Genomic DNA, 20,361 nt, shown 5'->3' on the forward strand with positions numbered 1-20,361 from the left:
ATATCCTCCCTAATGAACTTGCCATAGTCCAGACCCTCTCCCCTACGGTTACACCTGCTCTAACAGTGCAGCACTTCACTGTTTTTTAAAGAACAGACTGTTTATTTTCCAGGCTGTTTCTAGTAAACTTAGAGCATTGTTTCAGTTCTCTTTTCCCTTCTCATTTTCCCTTGAACACTCCTCTCTGAAATTTACATTCCTTACTATTCACCTCATGTAAATACTTCAGACTTCCCCGTGTTTTTCTTTGAAGAGCATTTACACTTTACTGGTTGAGCATCCCATCTTACCTGTCCTTGCTGTTCAGTGTAACAGTGACTGCTAAGAAACTGCTGGTTTCTTCTCAGACCATGCTTCCACTAGATCCTTTTCACTTTTAACCTCAGTGTCTCTGTATTAACTATCTGATTTTACTTCCTCTGAAGCTTTGTCTCCTCTGTGTTGCCTCTTGGTTCTCTATCTCCCCCTAGGATGTTGAATTTAATTATATTGCAATTATTATTAAATTGGTGGCTCAGCCATTCCATCAGAAATTAACTTCAGCTAGGTATTTAATATTAAATTGAGAATAATGTTGGCTCTCCAACTAACTGTTTTGGAGAAGTTCTTTAATGCGCTGAAAAAACACACCTCAAGTTTTGTGCTAGCCACCCACTTCAATCCTAACTGGAGTCCTCCATTATTGTAACAATTTAGACAAGATTGCACAGACTCTCCATCCTTCTCTGCTGGCACTCCAGTATCCTTTCCTTGGCTCATGCCTGAATTATGCAGTTTATTTAGCTTCTTTCTCTTGGGAATGAAAATCTGAGAGGCTTTAAATCTACCAGCTGACAGTGGCTGTGTAAAGAAGTAAGTGAAACTTGAATAAAATAAGCATTGCTTGAGTTATAGACTGACTGCCACTCCTCACTTCTCACTTCCAGACACAAATACATACCACATTAAGGATTTTTTTTTTTTTTTGCAATGAGCTCCCCATGCCTATTATCACCTACCATTTATACTTTGATAAAAGGAAAAGACTGAGGCAAATCATAATTGATCATGGGGGACATTGCATAAAGAAAAAGAAGGAGGTAATTCTTACTACAGATAATTTATGCTTTAAACAGAGACAGGAGATCTGAGAAAAGGACAGTTATGCCCAGTTTACAGATAAGAACCTGAGGCAGAGAAATTGTCTTCATACAGTATTCTGCCTCAAAGATGGGCATTTTCCTCAGTCCTCCCCACTTGACTCCCATGTGGAGATAAAGATGTATAAATGACTACAAAGTTATTCTTTCATTCTGCATTGTAAGGGAAGGAATAAAGGAAACCACTGGAAGTCCTCCCTCTCCCTCTGAATCAGCTGATGGAAAAGGAGTTCATCAAAATACACAACACCTGAAAACCACTCAACAACTTCTGAGTGCTCTCTTTTATGGCTTTTAATATTTACTGTTTTGCCATTTCAAGGACTTAGTGAAACTCTTATACCTAGACTACTTGAAAAGACCAGGAACAACATTCACTGTCTGTGTTTACTGTCTGAACTTATTTCCACATTCTTTGATTAAATAAATGTTGTAAGTGCAATCATACCTGTTCTTTATTCTGTATGCTGCCTGACAAATATAATTTCTGCAATATATGAAACACAGTGATTCTGATACTTAAAAGTCTGATGGTGAATTATTGAAGAAATCAGTCACACACACTGAAGAGACTGACTTTGAAACTGGAAAATTCTGTGTCATTGGCAATGCCAGAAATAGGTTCCCAGAGGACTTTGTAAGTTCCTGTATAATGTAGCTTTACCACTGCTTTTTCTCCTGTGGCAGAACAGTAATTAGAATTATATTAGAATAAATAGAAGTTTATTTCCCTCTCCAGTGTAGCAACAGGAAACTTTTGTTGCTACTCAGGTGGGTCTCTCCTTTGGATAGGAAAGAGACAGAAAGCAATGCCCACAGAATAGGAAAATCTAAAAATGTCTCATTTAAAACACACTGACAATAAGGTATTACCTGAGGTCTAATCTTCAGAGCTGAATCTCTGAAAATTTACTTTCAGGCTGTATCATGCCTAACTGAGGAGGTTAGACCTATGTTCAAACAATCTTATCTACCTTTTTTATCATTATCATTACAATTATTATTACTTGAAAGTTTGGATTTTCTATTATTACCGTGTCCCTATTTTACTCAGACAAACCTTCCAAATCTGCATAGAGAGGGCAATGGCTCTTTTTTTTTAATGATGCTGAGTGGAAAATATTTTCTCCTTTGTTTATTCTATTTTTCCTGTGCTGTACATGAGGATGAACATCCAGAGTATTAAAATAACTCAATCATTGTTTTAAAAAACAAACATGTGCCCCCGAGGGGAATAATCCTTCCTGAATTTCTTCCTCAGATCTATCCAGACCCAATTCTGAGAACTCTTTTTCTCTTCCAGATGAGAGAGGAAGAGATGCACACACTCTTGCTTCTTCATGTTTAAGGTTTTCTTTTTAATTTCTCTTTGATATTTTGAACTGCTTGAGGAATTTCAACTATAAACTTGAAGAAATAGGATTTCCAACTTCTCTTTTCTAAGCAAGGGGGATTACTCTTCCTGCCAATATCCCTGCTGGAAAGGACAGAAATTAAACTAATAATGTTAAAGTTTTGTGGAACCTCTTCTAAGTTTGGGATGCACTGAAGTTGCACTTGGAGAGGGACATTATAGGTTGGTTGGTTACACGTTTGCACTCTCGGGAGACAAGGAATCACCTCACTTCCTCTGTATGGAGTTGCTACAAAAGTGTTAGGCATAGACTCAGAGGAAAAAAAAGGGAGAAAACCAGTTTGTCCCTCTACAGTCAGAGCAATGGATTCATAACCAGGGCACTTGAAGCTGCAAAGAACGAACTGAGAGAAGACTGCTGGACACAAATGCAACCAGTTTCAGAGGAAAAAATCCTAATACATTTAATAGTATCCATTGTATTCCACAATGTTGTTAATGACACTAACAGGACTTTCTTGAGAAATCAGACTACCTGACAGTATTAAGAAAAGTTGCTAAATCATCAACAGATATCAACAAAAAATTCCAAATCAATTCCATTACCATATTTAAGCACACAGCAATGAATTGGTAAGCAAGTTCCTTACACAAAAAACATACTAAGGAGCAGCTAAAATTCTTCAAACTCAAGTTACATTGCTATTTGGGAATTCAATGATTTTTTTAAAAAACCATAGTGATATAATGGGGCATGCCTTTGACTCCTCTGATCTATTTTAATTCAGCTTCCGGGTTTAAACATTTCCATGTACAATCTTTGGTCATAAGGTCTTATTCACTCTCCAGCCTAAGCTGGGGCTGCCCCTGGATCCCTGGCAGTGCCCAAGGCCACGTTGGATGAGGCTGGGAGCAGCCTGGGACAGTGGGAGGTGTCCCTGCCCATGGCAGGGGTGGCACTGGATGGGCTTTAGGGTCCCTCCCACCCAAACCATTCCAGCATTCTGTGATTCTAAGCAGTTGCAACAATAAACTGCAAAAATCTCCCTCTGAGGAAACTGGGGTTTTTTCCTCCTCGTTTACTACCTATGACACTATCACTTACAAGGCCTGAATATTTGCAACTAACAGAACTATGAATATCTAGAAAAATACATCCTTTTTTGCAAAAACTGCAAATGGTCTGTACTCCTCTGTTTTAAATATAAACAGAGCTTTTATTACTTACAATTATGTGCAATGGTCTTGGTCTTGCTGTTGACTTATTTGGTAACTGATATGTATAAAGGAAAGAGAGCAAAATGAACATTTTTCTAAAGATTGATGGGAGGGAAGGTTGAGGTGTCTGTACAAGGCTTGTCCCCAGGGTAGAGGGGCACAGCTCAGAGGCTGATGTGGAACAGATCCTCCTTACATGGGAAATTCTGGGAAAAGAGATCGTCCAAGCTCTGCAAGTCAAGACATCCTCATGTCATGTTAAGACCAGAATTACTTTTTGCTCTGGCAAATGAGGACTACATTGCACCAAACTGAATATATTCTTCTTAATTACTCTAAGCAGGACCATTTCTGAAGAAATCCCTATTTGGTCTTCCCAAGACAAGGTAAAAATAATTACAATGTCAGATAAATACCCTGAATATTTCAGCTGCCAGAACGTCCAGGATTACAAACAGAAGGACACAGAAAAACAGGACAAATCAAGGAAAGAGAGAAAATACTGACCACCACACAGGCAGCCAGACAAACCATATTAACAGTGCACTTCCCTGACTTTTAATGTATAAAAAATACTGAAAACAAACAAAAAACCCCAATTAAGACACTAAAGTCAAGTTTAAGTATTAATCTGGAGAACGGTGACAAGTAAAGCCTGAGAATATTGAGATAGCTTCTCTTCAACAGAAAAGAAAAGCACAAGACTGGAATGATGGTTTGAAAATCTATGCAGGAAGGGCAAAATTAGTATTATGGCAGGTTATTAACTTTTTATTAGTAACTGATAGCAGTAGAGTGTGATCTCTGAAGCACAGAATCAACAACCAGCAGTGGAAAATGCAAGGAAAGTGAGTACCAAGTTAGAAGCAGGATTTCTATAGAGGGTGGTACAGCAACCCCAAATTTTTGAGGGCCAGAGAAAAGCACAGTTCCATAATCAATATATTGGTCAAGCAGAGGCACAGTAATTTCAGTTCTACAGAAAAACTGAGAAGACTGGAATGAATATATATATATATATATATATATATATAGTGACTGGGAAATACCTGCAGATCTCAAAGCATTCCTGGCTATGGTAGGAACAAGGGAAAGGGGACAGCAAGTTTAAAAGCCTGAGGGTAAGGCAGTCAAACAACACAACCCTTAATTATCCTATTTCCTTCAAAAGGAAAGATGCAAGAGAAAGGCTAGGATGCTGATTTGGAGAAAATAAATTTTTGAGGATGTGAATAGTTGTGAAGACAGTAGCTGTGTTTGTGTTTGGAACTGACCAAAGAGTGAATATACCCAGAGGAAAAACGGGCAAAAAAGATGAGAGAGGTTAAAAGATGAGGAAAAGTCACTGTAGGAAACACTGTAGGAACATCTGGCAAGTCAGGAGGTGAACACACAGCCAAGCCATCAATGGCACTGAAGGAAGGATGGGCTGAATCCAGTCAAGAATGGATCAGATTTTTCACTTGAACAGAACAGGTAGAATCTGTTTTGGAGAGGGCCCCTCATGTCTGTGAAGGAGAGGTACCCCAAACACACACTGTGAGGGGTGAAAAGCTGATGACAGACAGTGACGTGGCTCAAGGAAAAGGAAATCAGAATATTTTGTGTGTGTGTGTTCTTAGAGAAAAGAAAGATTAAAAACCTTTAGTTATAAATCAGGGGGGAATAGCAATTAATAAGAGGAAGGTGAAGAACTATGCAAAGAATGCAAGAGAAGGAAGCTGAACAAGTGGAACAAGCAGCAGGAGAGCTACAACCCCTTCCTGAACCTGTAATGGAACAGAACTGAGCAGGGAGAGGGGAGAAGGCAAACCAAAGGAGGGGAAAAGCCACACTGTGGGTTACTGTGCTCTTATTTTACTGTTTGTAAGACACCAGTGAGATTATACAGGGAGAAGGATGGGAGGGCGACAGCCAGGAGTTCAGCAGAGATCCAGAACCAGGGGAGAGCCAAAGGAGCTGTTGGGGGATGTGGAGATGTGAAGCTGCTCAGTGCAAGGATGGCAGAGCTGGGGAAAGAGAGGAGCTGGATCTGTGTCCAGAGGAAGCGGGGCTGGCCGCAGGATTTCCGCAGGGATCCAGTGCTGCCGCAGCCGCGCGGGAGGAAGCGGATGCTGGGAGCCTGCCAGGGACAGCAGTTGGTAGCGGGGGAAAAAGGGAGAGGACAGCACAGTTTACCCAAGAGCTCTGTTCAAATATGTGGTTAGAGGAGAACAAACCCAGGAGTCAGAGCAAACAGGGTGAGGACCTGGAGTGTTTGCTCCTGCAGAGCTGGGCTGGCTGGGGATTTCACGTCTTGCTGTCAAGACAGTGCAGGGTGGGGGGAAGCAAATGATGGGTATGCTAGCAGATAACCACAATGTTAATTACCTTAAAATATCAATTATCTCCAGAAAATCTCCCCTTTGATCTGGGGAAATCCCAGTTTCTCAGTGGTATAAACATGCAGAGCTGGAGGCTCACGAGCTATTCCTGAATGTCTGAGCCACCTTGATGTAGAAATGGTTTTGATCCCACACTCACTACCACAAGCTCTCAACAGTGAATTTTCCATCTTCAGTTTCACATTTCAGCAGGTCAACATTCAAGCAGCTCCTGTTCCCATCCACCACACAGTTACAGGCTTAAATACCCTCCTCGTCCTCCTTCAGACTCCGTGAGGAGCAGCAATATAAAACAAATTCTGGAACAAGGGATTGCTTTCAACACCAGTGCTGCTGAAAGATACAGGTGGGCCTGACATTATTTCACCAATTGAAAACTGGAATTAGGGACAGTTCTGCTGTGAGACATATGGATTGTAATGCCTGCATTCATCAGATATGTTTATATGTATGTTTGTATATCTTGCAGACATAATTCCAGTTTCACTGCAGTGCAATCCAGCAATCAATGCTATCTGTATCGGGGGCAAAAAAATAATAAATAAAAAAAGATTAGGAAAAGGTTCCCTAAAACTACCTCTAAAAATTACTTTTTCAATAATCACCTGGAAAATGCAACCTCAGGTGCAGCAACACTGATTTTTTGAGAGGGGAACTATACATTATCCTGTGGAAAATACTATCTTGGGTCTTGATAAATTATTCTGGGAGTTTAAACTGCAGGTTTTTCTAAATACTCCAAATCCTGAACAACCTTGCAACACACTCTCCTAATCTCCAATATAGTGGCAATGAAGTAGCAGACTTACATATCAGGCGCTGGCAATTTAGGTCCTTGTTTTTTCTCCAATCCTCCTGAAATTCCCAAGAATTTTTCTCTAGTACAGGAAATCAGATTTTTCTGGAGAGCAATGAATTTACAAATTCTTATGTATTAGACTTCATGCTGGGAGCAGTGTTTGAGGGCCATGTACAGACACAGTGCAACTTAATAAGAAAAAAGGGGTTTTATACTAATCAGCAAATGAAAGCTTGGTTCCAGCACACAGTACAAAAGTACCACAGCACATGAATTACTCAACACAGTTCAGCATTTCACTTTGCATCTACAAAAATAAAAGTACTATAGTGACACAGCATGTGCTGATTGCATATCTTCAGAAATAAAAGGGAAAGAAAACCCCACTGGAAAAACTGAAATACAGAAAAGAATGTCAGCTACTTTAGGCAGCAGATTTAACTTCCTGGATATAATAATGAACTGGTTAATTTTGGGGGGTGCTGCTTAATTAAAAAGCTACCAAGAAGACCACAGATACAAGCAATATTGGTTGGTTTCAGTCAATACCTAGCACAGAAATTAAAATAAAAACCTTTTCCACAGTCAGACACTGGATATGGGACCCATTTCTAAATTTCTTCCATTCCATAACAAGTTTTGACTTCAGCAGCTGCCTCAGTACAAAAACCCCTTGACAATATCAAGCTGCAAACTGCTGAGCAACTGGAACAAAGAATATTGACAGCACTGCTTGGGTCCCCAAAGAGAACATTTAGAAACCAAGTAACTGGAAACGAGACTTGAACCAATTCTATGGTTCATCAAACATCTGCAATAATATTTGATTCTAGTGTAGTTACAGGGAGTGAATCTGAATGTCTGTCAGGCTGGAATTAAAAATTAAAGCAGAGGCCTTGGCTTGTCAGGAATTCATGTTGGTAAAGAAAAAAAAAAAAGGAGAAACATATATTTTAAAAGCGAAATCACTGAACAGTGGAGGATCACCACTACAATGGTGACAGTGGGTTGAGAAAAGGAGGAGAAAATGTGTGTATTTTGTCAAGGCTGATAGCCAGTTTGAAGTCTGACATTTCAGCATGCTTAAAAGCAATACTTGAGACTTTCTTAACAGTTTTTATAAAGATACAAGTGGTTTGTTACATCACTAAACTGTATGATGGGATAAAATAAAAACATCAACTAACTTACCTTAAAGCAGCTTCAGAGAAGTCAGGGCTGAGCTCTCAAACAAAGGGACATAAAGCACAGGTCTAGAATGGTGAGTTATGCAAGGAAAACACAGGTAAAAGAAGAATCTGTGCCTTGGCTTATTTACCACAGGCAAACACTGACAAGGGTGTTTAGAGTGGTCACCTCATCTGTGTGAATATTATTTAAGTTTAAATAAATCAAAATAATAAATTTAAAAATAATAATTAATTTTAAAATAGTAGTTTAAATAATGATTTTCCCTGATCTGTAGAGGAAGTCATGATGCTTCAGTAGTTCATGGGAATTGGGGAAGAGGCAACCAAAAGCAACTCCCATAACCTGTGCCCGTTATTTAAAACAGAATTACAGCTCAATTCTGGCAATTTGTGCAAAAACAATTAACCAATATGGAAATGCCTTTTATTGGAGCAGCCAAATGCTTATCAGAGTTCATGAGCCACAGCACTACCAGGAACAGTAGGCTCAAAACCTTCTTCTCTTTCATACTAAGGAAATACCCCCAAATGCAAGAAGCATTTGAATTTCAGATAAATTTAGGAGGAAAACTTGAGGAGGCTCTAGGACACATCTTCTGTGTCATGTAAAGAACTTGTAAGAACCTCTCATATTTTTAGTTCTTTATAAACAAATATTATAAATAAATACATTTGAAAATTTCCAAGTTTAATTTACTATAGGTTGGTCCCTGGAAAACAAGACAAAGTAGCAATGGCACTTTAAAAACTTTGTCCTGTCACTGTTTTTTCTTTTTGTACTGAACTTCTCTCTCTTTCATGACCAGCACTGTGAATTATAATAATTCACACGGAGTCTAGAATACCAAGTATTTCAGCACTACTCCTACCCCCATATAATGTGATTTCTGAATCAGCACCAGTAAGGGTTTGCTAAGCCTTTTTATTTCCACGGAAATAACACTTTAGGATTAACAACTCCAACAGTGTTTTGTGTTTTGGGGCATCTGAAGTTTCCCTGAAGACAACCAGAGGAACCAAATGTCACCACCATGACCTCCAAAAAAAATTAAGAGACAATTAAATAAGGATTAGAAAGCCCAGGGTGAAGTAAAGCACCAAGCAATGGCACAAGAGTTAAAAAAACACATTCAAGGGAATGTGTTGTCCACAAGACACAAATGGACAATTCTACTTCTGCAGCTCCAACACCTCCACGGTTTGCCTACCCAGCAAAAGTGCAACACAGAAATTACTACCAAAAAAAGACAATTCTTACTTACAGAATTCTTCTCCTGTTTAGGCAATGGTTGTGCAGAACTGCTTGCACCACCACAAACAATAATTCAGTTTCTGCTACCAGGCAGTATCTCAACAGCTGCAGCATTTTCCAGGCTGGAATGCATTTTCTAAGGTGGCTTCTAGTCACCAATAAATCTAGTATGTAAATGCATGTGTATTCTTGCAGTATTTCCTTTGACCTCAACCTTTGGTGAATTCTGAAAACTGTGACCAATCTAATTTGAATTACTGAGTTTTACTGTAACTTTTCTAAACTAAGAAGTTCCTGACAAAACCAGGATATACCACCTGTTTTATGTGACTGGTTTACAGAGTTTGGCTAATCCAGTATCAGGCCTGTACAAAAAAACCCCAACCTCTTTGCTAAGAAAAGAGATTATTACTACAGATAAATACCCTAAACTGAGCCTCTTGAACAGGCAGTCTGATCTATGGCAGCTGGAGAACCTCTGGAGTTCATCTCATGTCAGGAACAGCTGCTGCAGACTCCACAGTTTTATGTTAAAAAAATAAAAGAAGAAAATAAAACAAACACGGTACTTCTATTAACATGAACTGGTAGCTAAAATTTAGACATAGCTGAGATTTAATTCATGATGTCAGAATCATCAGAACACAAATTACTACCTGTTTCAGCTCTTGCTCTCTTTAAACATATTTTTAAGGCACAGAACAAACCCAGAGGTTTTACCACCTTTCAAACCTACACTGGATGTTAATAGTGTTAACTGGGCCATTTCCAGCTGACACTATGAACAAATCATCACTGTTTTGCATCTTGGCAGTGGGAAAATTAAGAAGAAAGCAGAAAATAAACATACTGACGTGATAATTTGTTCTCTCTTTTTTTTGTTTTAAAGTCACAGGCTGCTCAAAAGTGATAATACACTGTTCATTGACGGCTTTCTAACCCAGAAACACACACCAGCCAAAAAACTGTCACTCACAAATGCTGCAAAGACTGAGGTGGGGTCAAAGAAACTCCTCTGGAAGGATGTGAAGGTTCTGCACAACAAAATCTGTGTGTCTACATGGGAATTAAACACAACACAGCTAAACACAGGTATTTAATAAAAAAACCCCACCTCCATAAAACCCCCAGGTAGCTCCAGAGGTGCCTGAATGCCACAGCAGCATCACAGAGACATGTCGTGGAGGGATATCTTGGATAGACAACTCAGCTGCAACTGCTGAAATTTAAGAAAACTTAAAGCAACCAAAAACAGGTTTTTAAAAAGAATCTTACACTACAGATTACCCTTTATAAACTTATTACCCATAATGCACAAAAATGGAAAGTTACACGTGTTTGTGTGTTTTAGTGTCAACAAAGTAGATTTATTAATGGTAAATGTTCTAGAACTACCCCTGTGGGGTGAAATGGCATCTGGTAACAGGGTAGAACATTAAAAACCTATTAAAAACCCTCTTCTGCAATCACCCTCTTGGACACCTTAGCCTTCAGTACCATTTTCTTGTAGTAATGTGGAATTAAGGAAGCTGAATAGAAGCAATGTCAGCTTTACTGAGGAAATTTCTTTCTTTTGGTACCTAATTATTTTCCACCATTCACTCAAGTCATGTTTTCTAAATAATCAGGCTAAAAAAGATTTTTTTTTTTCTTTAAATAATGAAAGCTCAGTTCCTTGTGCAGTTTAAGAAACATGATTTAGGGAACAGGAGCTTCAACAAAACCCTCCACAAACTATAATGCTGCAACAATAAATAACAATACTCATCTTGTTCCAGGAAGAAGAAATTCTGCACATTATCAGGATAAGATAGCAAGGATGTCAAGGAGCTACATTTTTTTCCTATTAGGAGGAAATCCAACATGTGTTCTCCAAACAGCAATGGGAGGGAAGCAAATGGAGCAAGAAAAATAAAGCAATTGGCAGGGGGAGTCACAAATCACCTTGTGTACACAGAATAACACAAAACTATGAAAATACAGGGAAAATAAAATGAAATATTATAAATTAAATGATAGGATGGAGTAAAAGCTTTCTGCAGGGATATCTAAGGGTTGTCCAGCAACCACTCTTTAACACCTTTGTCCTTGTAAATAAGAAAAATTGGTATTTTCTTCACAATAGAGGAAGGTGGAAAAGAGTCTCTTTGCCTCAAATACATAGAAATAAACCCAGATTAAATAAATAGTTTCAGTACAGAGAAATAACTCTAAAACTGAACAGTAAACAGGAATGACCCACTGCATTTGTAGTGTTTTCTGTGACCCTGCTACTGCAAACGTGTGACTCTAATCAGAGTATTCACACATAAAATGCTACTCGACCATGAAATTGTTTGCCAGACGAGGGCCAGAGTCGCTGATCCTGCTGTCGGACCTGTCCACGCACATCCCAACATCTGTGCAGAGCTGGGATCAAGCCAACGGGGTCGTGCTCCATGGGGATTCACTGCCTGCTTTTACAAATCTCACTGAAATCCTACTCATGTAAAACTGATTTATTAAGTGAAGTGTCATACTCAACTATGCATATTCACAGTCTGTGCATTTTTCTGCCACTCTTTTGGAACAGAAAAGACATTAAAACTCACCTCAGGGGTTAAATTATTCCCTTAATTATCTACTACTTAAGAACTTAGTACATTTCAGACTAAAATTTAGGTTTGCAGTATGGAAATCAGATCTGAAAGCAGAACTGGAAAATGTTTTCCAGATCCTTTATGTCTCAGGACATATTTATTACATACCTTATGAAGAACTTTGTTTTCCACTTCCTATGTCACAGAAAACCAGACAGGTCATGTATCTCTTCTGGTGTAAATTATGCACAGAACTACTTTCTTGGGTAAATGAGCCTCTGATGGGTTACAGACTGCTGCATTTGAATTTTGTTACAGGTATCCTCCCTAAGTGGCGTAAATCCAGTCTGTGGATGTTGCTGTGACAGCACTTTGGAGAGGTACACTTAAGTTAAGGAGAGGTCACAATAAAACAGCCCACAAGGACAAAGTGCAGTGCAGACTTTCACCTTAAGTCAAGTTTAATATTTTTTATTCTCCTTCATTATGCCACAACCTCCATTTTTCTCTAGAGGGGAGAAAATGGAGATGAAATGTCGTATTTTCTCTATCTATACACACTCCAGGTTTACTGTTGTCAGTGGTTATCATGTTTGGAATGCAGAGGTCTCAAAATAAGAAACAAGATTTCCAAGCTTCCCTCTAAATGTATCCCAATCTGCAGAAATGCACGTTTCTTCCCAAGCACCACATCCTGTGCAGGCCCGAGGACCCACGTAAACACAATGGTCTGTAACACCTAGGCCTTAATTCTGCAGAAAATTCAAAAAAGACCATTATCTGCTCCCTGTGACTCGTGTTTCGCAATGTGCATCTCATATTTAGCGTGGTGTTTGGATGTGACAGTTCTAGTCAGCCATGGATATCCATGTTCTCTCCAGAGGCCTCCCAGCCTTTCCTCCTCATTACTTCACTTTTCACCACCTCTCATAAGGCATTTGTTGTTCAGCTGTTCTTATTAAGAGCCGCATGTCTCCTGTAATTTATGATCTTCAGGATTCATCTTTCATCATATTAGAGAGCAGATGGAAGTTGTAAGTCCTTGGATTTTCCAGAAATGTGCTAAGCAAGTCTGAAATGAGTCACTTAGACGTATTAACAGAGCAGTCGAGCTGATAACAAAATCTGTGTTTGGCATATTGTGCAGAAGTAAGACTCTCACTTTCACTTTTGCTTTTCATGAAGCTAAAGAAGATTGCATTTAGGCAAAGTGCCTCCAGCCTAGGCAAACAGAAAAAGGAAGATGCTTCCCATCAGTGCAGCTCTGCTTAACCTGGTGCAAACAAAGGCACGGCCACACGCCAGAGGCGCAGCTCTGCAGAGCCACAAAATGCCCTCGTCCCCAGCCCAGAGCCATCTCACAGCTGAAGTGGGACTGCTCGGTGCAAACACCTGAACCAGGGGCATCATAAACATCAGGAGGGACCCTGGCATGGAAAATGAACCATCAGGAGGAAGAGCACACAGAGGAAGTAGGCCTTGGAAAGGCTTAACCCAGCACTTGCTCCCTATTGATCAAATGTTTGTGCAGCACTCTATTGATGTAGGGCATTATGTACAATCAGTGTTAAATATTAATGCCAGAAAATCTCCAGCTCTAAATTCAGAGTTAGTCCATTTAACATTCCCAGTGTTACTAAGCTACAACTTGACCTCCTTTGGTAACGTTCTGGAGTGCAGTAAGAACATATTGTGTGCACTATGCCACGAGTAAGGACGATCTGCATGTCAACAGTGACAAATAAATGTTTTTAAATACAGCTACTAAACCAAACATTTAGAAACAGGGCATTTTTCAATGCTACTTAAACTCATGGTAGGCTTTATCTTCCACTCTTAAAGGTGAAATAAATTCAAAATAAACAAAGCTGCTACAACTTTTGAGGCAGTGTCTAAAATCCAGGAGGTTTACACTTCTGTATACTGAATTATTAGATTATTAAACACACCCTATGAAGTGTGTATATGTATAAGAGCTTCCATTTGTAAAAGAAAAAATATCCTCTCTCCATTGAAACCTTGATTTTAAGTTCACTCCAAATGATAAAGTTTAAAATTTGAACTGTAATACAGCTTTCACTATGGTAGCAAAAATAATCCATTAGAGCAAATGAAAAAATTAAAATTTGAATGAGCAGAGTTCATTCAATTGCAAGACATTTTACACAGGATACATTTAACAACATGACTCTGAGAAATGTCTGAAGTTAACAGCTGTACATCAGGACAACCACACAGGAAAAGAAACTGCAGTACCCTGGGACTTCCATTGAGCTGGTCAGAAATTTCCTGTGGAGCCTTCTTCCAGGTGATGACACATGTCACAACTTTAGAGCAGAAGCACCTCAGCTTTATTTTAATTATAAAGAAAGCCCCTGGCTTCAGAACTCAGAGAAATTAATCAATGGAGACACCTATCATGAACTAAAGTATCTAGTAAGGTAACAGTCTGTCTACCAACATTAAAAAAAAAAAAACAAACCCAAACCTTTACAACCAGATTTTACCAGTGTTTTTTAAAAAACTAAGCTACTCCAGAAGGCTGTGAAGCAGCCTGAGCATTCCAGCCACTCCCCTTTGTCTTTCAGCCTCTGCCTCATCCTGTGAATTCCACATTATCTCTTCAACCACTCACTTCTCCCTTAACTTCCTGAGCCTTCACATCCTCCTCCTTTCCTCCAAGCAAAAGAAAACCAAATTTTATCCCATTTCATAAATTTGGCACGGTTCTGCATACAGTGTATATAAATCCCTTTAGGGCTCCACTCTAACTAAATACTATTTTTCGAACAGAATGTTCCCAAAAGCCTCCCCCCATTAAAATGGCTGTTATCTCCCATTGTTTTCAATGCAAGTGAAGCTAAAATGGTTGTTAGAAAAGAGGCAAAATAAAGAAATGTGTCCAGTGCCTCCCTCTAGGAACCATGAAAGAGGAGCTAAATTACCTTTGGGGAAATGGTGGTTCCTTATCCTGTCTGAGGTTTCCACTGAGCTCAGACTAATTAACCATTTTACTTCTAAACTCTAAGAAAATTAAATATTCACTCAAAGAACAGCCATTGAAATTTTGGGGAGGAAATGCTTATTGTTCTCTCTGAAACAAGTGGCTGAGTTCTCACATTAAAAGAGAAGCAAAGCACAGAATTACCTGGGAAATTACCTCTATAAAGAGAAAAATTATGTTGGCTGTAAGAAACAACACACCTCTGTATCAGAGCTTACAATTAACATTTGTGACACACAGCAGTTCAAATCCAAGCATTATATTTTCTACTAATTTGTGGAAAGGAATGATGAAGGAGGATGGTATGAGCAGAACAAGCACAGCTTCCCTCTTCACGAAAATGTGAGAACGAGAATTCAGCGGGGGGATTTCTTAGCAGGAAACAGGAAATTAATCCTGATTTCTCTGCAAAAGGAGTCTCTGCCATCCAAGGGAAGTACCAATTTCTCAACTTCAAGAAATTCCTGATGAGCAACCAAAAAGAGTTTCATACTCCTGGAGATACAGTGCAATATTCTGATTTTCACCTGTAAATACATGAGACCAGACAGTGCTGTTTGCAGACTTGGGAGCTGGAGCATGCTTTTAACTAATCATTTCCACACAATTGCATTAAAGAACAGCTACTGAGCAATAAAATTAGAGCTGAGAGACTGAAGAAGCTCAGCTCCCCTGTGTAAATTCTATGTAAGATCCTCGGGTGGTGACCCACCCTGTCCTCTCCAAACCTCCCAGTGAGCACTGGCCTGTTCATGCAGACAAAACAGCTCCTACACCAAGGACAAGGATCCTAAACATTTATCCAGTTTTTCACATTCATGGCATTTTTGGCGGCACGCATGAGAAAGTCAAGGATGTATCACCTTGTGATATTACACCAGTGTTCTGCACAAAATACGGTTTGTTAATTGTTTATTGTAGTGCAATCTTTAGCCATATGGATTTTCTTAATGTGTTCAGATATGGAATTTCAAGGCAAATGCAAATTCCTTGGTTTTCTTCTGGCTTCCATATCTAAGAACACATTTTACTGCAGACATATCTGAGCAGTGTGAGACATGATCTCCACAGAATGAAAAGAGCAGTAAAGAAAGGCACTTCATTCAAAATTAAATATGAATGCTATTTACAAAAGGAAAGAATACAATTTTAACAATGAATCTATGAGAGGAAATGCTTTTCACTTCCCTATTAACTACAAAAAGAATGCTACGGCCACTTAATAAATTTCTTATACTTTTAAGAAATAACCTATTCTCTACCTGGACACAGGAACTATCTACAGAGTAAACAAATCAATTGCCTGAAGAACATATTTTGAAGGTGAAATCACTGACTTAGTGATGACCAGTAAACATGTAAAGGGTCTTCCAGCACTTTGTGACCCTCAGGTCACAAAGAACTCGGGTAAGGAATGAACAGGTAACTCAGATCTGCAGCATTGCCTCTGGTACAAAAGCCCTGGAGCAAAGTAGGACACCTTGTCACCTTTTGCCCTTCCATGGGAGGATGCGAATGATGGGGAGCTTTTTTTCCTTAATTTCTGTTTTAAGCAGAAGAAGTTTAACATGCATTCTCCACAGAAACTGACAGCTGGAAATTACCCAGTTCAGGTCTTTTGTGGGTCCTGGGACATATTTAATCTTCAGAAACTGATTTGGAGAAGGAGACTGAAGGGAATGTTGAACATGCATTCTGCACAGAAACCAGACCGAGAATTCCATTTCCAGCAATAAACCTAGAAGCAAAAGCTGCTCTAGCTAGGCTGCCTGCAGAAGGTCACAGTAGCAAGAGATGGGTCAGGCAATCAAGAATGAAGACAAGTTCCTCCATCCCTGATACACAAAAGGCAGAGAAAGAGGACAGCAGTTTAACGAAACCAAAACCAAAAAAGTCCTTGTGCGAGAACAGTCTCACAGGCTTTTCATGGTAATCTTTAGTCCAAAATGGACATAAAAATATTCATAACTCCTCAAATACTGAGTACTGATAATGATTAATTAAGGGGGCTTGGGGCATTTAGGGTGTGCAAGTGCCTCTTAGTTCTACTGGAGGGAGATGGGTTCAGAGAAGGAGACGGTAATTTCTCCTCCTCCTAAATGCAGAGACCAAACTTTTCTGAAGAGAGATGCACAGAGATTGATCAGCCATCTCAAATGTCCAAACACGCTGCTCATTAACCTCTAGGAAAATTTGATTTCCAGAGTTATCACCTTTAAAAGGAATAATCTGGACAAAACTGATGGCAGCATTGTCTTTGGTACACTCTACAACCCTCACATGACCTAAGCTGTGTCACAGAGCTCAGCATTGAACTGTGCCAACAGGGCAGGGGGGATGTGGTACCAACTCATGAGGCTGCTCAGTCTCTGGGGCGAGGAATGTCTCTGGTTTGTTACCCTGTACATTACCTGGAATTCTGGGAGACACAAACACAAACCAGAGACCTTTGCCCATAACAGAAGTGATCTTTCAAAAAGCTGGGGAGAAGAACTAACCAAACCTTACATGGGAAATAATCAATATTTTAATACAACTACATGTGAGAAATAATAAATCCCTTCTTTACACCAGCACCACACAGTAAAACTTCCGGTGACAGGAACATGAGAATAAAAGGAGCATAGGAATTTCTGGACAGTAAAAATATCTTAACCACTATGTATAGAAATCATCTTGTAAGGAAGGACTTTTCAGGTACCACCCCTTCAGACCCAGAGATGGGGATGAATGGCCAGGCCTGAGGACGAGCAGGATGGTCATTTGTGGCCATCAGAAGTAGTGGTGCTGCTAAAAATCCAGTTTTTATTTCCCTTTTTGACCCAGTTTTCACCTTGGAAAGAAGTGGAAAGAGATGCATGTTGGAACTTGCTTCTCTCAGCAAAAGATCTCAAAGCATGGAAAAATGAGCTCTTAACTAGAGAGGTGAAGAGATCTCCTCAGGACACCATCAAGAAACACAAATCATTCTACACTGAAGACTGAATTTTGCCTCAGACCATCCATGTACACGATTTCTCACAAGACTTTAAAGCACAGAGAAGTTTTCCTGCAGGAAAAGTAAAGTAACGGGTACCCGGAAAAGAATCACAGGGATTTTTCTGCTTCAAATGAAGCTACTCCTACTGGAATGCCTGCATTATTAACAGGCTGGGTGAGCAAGCAACAGTTTTCTTTCCTCAGTCACCTGAAACAATTTCCAATTCTACATCATATATCTCAAAACTTCCAGGCCAGGACCTATCTCCCTGATCCAACACGTGCATGTTCATGACATGCATCTTTTGAAGCCTAAAAAAATGATATAAATGTACATAATGAGTTCAGAACCTTGTTCACTCAGAAGAAAACATATCCAGTGGCAAATCTTGACAGAAAATAAACACACAATCCATTTTAAATATGGAGAAGCTGCAAATACTTAAACTCACGATGAGCATGGAAAGTCTTTATAAAGCCAGAATAAGTCTTTGCTTTTCTATTTAGTGTGTTTTTAGTAAGATGAACATTGTAGTGCTGCAAGCAAAAATGTTGGGGGGGTGGGGGGGGGAGAAATCAAACAGCATTACCCTCACAATTGCAGTTAAGATAATGTAAAACTTATAAGTAAACTTACAGAAACTCAGCCTTTCTGTGTATTCATTTTATGAGTCAACCTGTGTGTTCCTGCCTGACTCGCAGCTATGTCGAGTGAGGCAGCAACATTTCCAAATCATTAAATCATCTGCAAGTGCTTTCTTCCTCCATCAAGCATTCCTAAGCCTTTCTCTCTCCACAAAAGCAAAGACAAGATTATTTCCTCTCCAAACACAGCCCACTCAGCTACAGCTGCCATGTCTGCAGCAGCCAGACCATGCGCCCCTTCAGCAGGAATGGTTTTTCTTAGGTCAAGTGGAACACATGCCTCATAAAAAATTCTGAATTGCTCGTATGAATTAATAAACAAGCCTTCTGTGCTGTTTTGTACTTACAATAACAGTTTTCAGATATGACAGCACAGCTACAAATGCTCTACTACTTGACCTGCAATGTGGCAGCAGAGTTTTGATTTACCAGCCCCCTCAGCCTTGGCAGGAGCCAGAATCCAGCAGCAGCTTCTGACAGTCCCCACTGATGGTGGGATTTTGACCCCTCCACAGTCAATGGTAAGACACTACATGGATCAGGATTTCACTTAATTCATGTTCATCTTCCTCTGCTGTGAAATCTGCTTGGCTGTATCCCATAACCACTTTCTTGTTCTTTGACATGAGCTTACAATGCTCCCTTAAAATACCAGACACAAAAACTATGATGAAGACTGTCCTAAGGAAAATTCATGTGATGACAAGGAGCATTGTGAGTCTTGTGAGGGATTAAATAAGTTTATCCCAACTGTGACAAAAACAGTGCAAAGCTTTTCCTGCCGCCTTAAAATATTGAGAGAATGGGTTTTGCAAACACCAGGTGAATTAATTTCTAAAGTAAATCAAATTGTTTCTAAAATATGCATTCATCCTGTCTTGATGTGAAAATAGAATCATACCATGATTTTATCTTCCCTTCATCAAACACAACTTTATACAGTAACTTAAACATTCAATCACAGAACTGCAGGACACACAGAACTCACATTTTCTCACTTTCCTTGAATTATGACAATGCACATCACAAATGAAGACAGAACTGAGCAATAAGGCCATGTAATATTCCAAGACCTGTAGAAATTAGAAATGCTAAGGGGTGCTTCTAAATACTTTGATTCACCTACTCAGATTCTTAGTATACCTCTAAATTTAGACTTACTGATCAGTTAAACTCTTCTGAGCTTAAAGGTTTGTGGACTCCTACTAGACTCCCAATACTTTTTCACTGAAAATTTCCTCTTGCTGATCGTTTTGTTTTACAATTTTTTTTCACAACGATATTTACATTTTTTTGATTTTTGGCTTTTGTTACACACACTTTATTTTGAGAACACAATGTCCCCCACTGAAGTCAACTGTTGTGCTTTGGATCTCCCCACATTTAAATCTCCAATGTCATTCCTCACGGTCTTACACTATTTCTTGTAAAATTGCTACTCCTTCAGTGGGGAATTACACCTTCCTCTAATAACAAGGATTCAAAATACTAAGTAGCTAATACTAATAGCTAAGTGTTCTATTCTTCCAACAACTTTATATTTAAAGCAGATTAGGCCAAAATGACCACAGCTATTACACTTGCAAGAGATACTTCATTTTTAATTTGAGGAATGTGCCTTACTAAGTTGGCTGACCTTAACAACTATGTGGGTACAAAATGTCCTTAAACTTTATTCCTCTCTTGGATAATTATTTCTTTTATTGATTATGTTTAGTGGTCAGCACAGCCTGGACATGACTGTGCAACATTGTCCAAGCTCCTTAACCAGTCACCCTCACAATTTAACCACCACTACAGGGTGTTAAAGAGACATTG

The 20,361-nt window shown here is 39.3% G+C and overlaps 1 protein-coding gene across 26 annotated transcripts in view; it reads right to left on the bottom strand.

The window, feature by feature from the left end:
* Positions 1–20,361, bottom strand: part of SSBP2 (single stranded DNA binding protein 2) — a 122,706-nt gene that overhangs the window by 63,560 nt on the left and 38,785 nt on the right. The window lies entirely within an intron of this gene.

Source organism: Coloeus monedula (assembly GCF_965178545.1).
Source record: "Coloeus monedula genome assembly, chromosome: Z".
Lineage (NCBI taxonomy): Eukaryota > Metazoa > Chordata > Aves > Passeriformes > Corvidae > Coloeus > Coloeus monedula.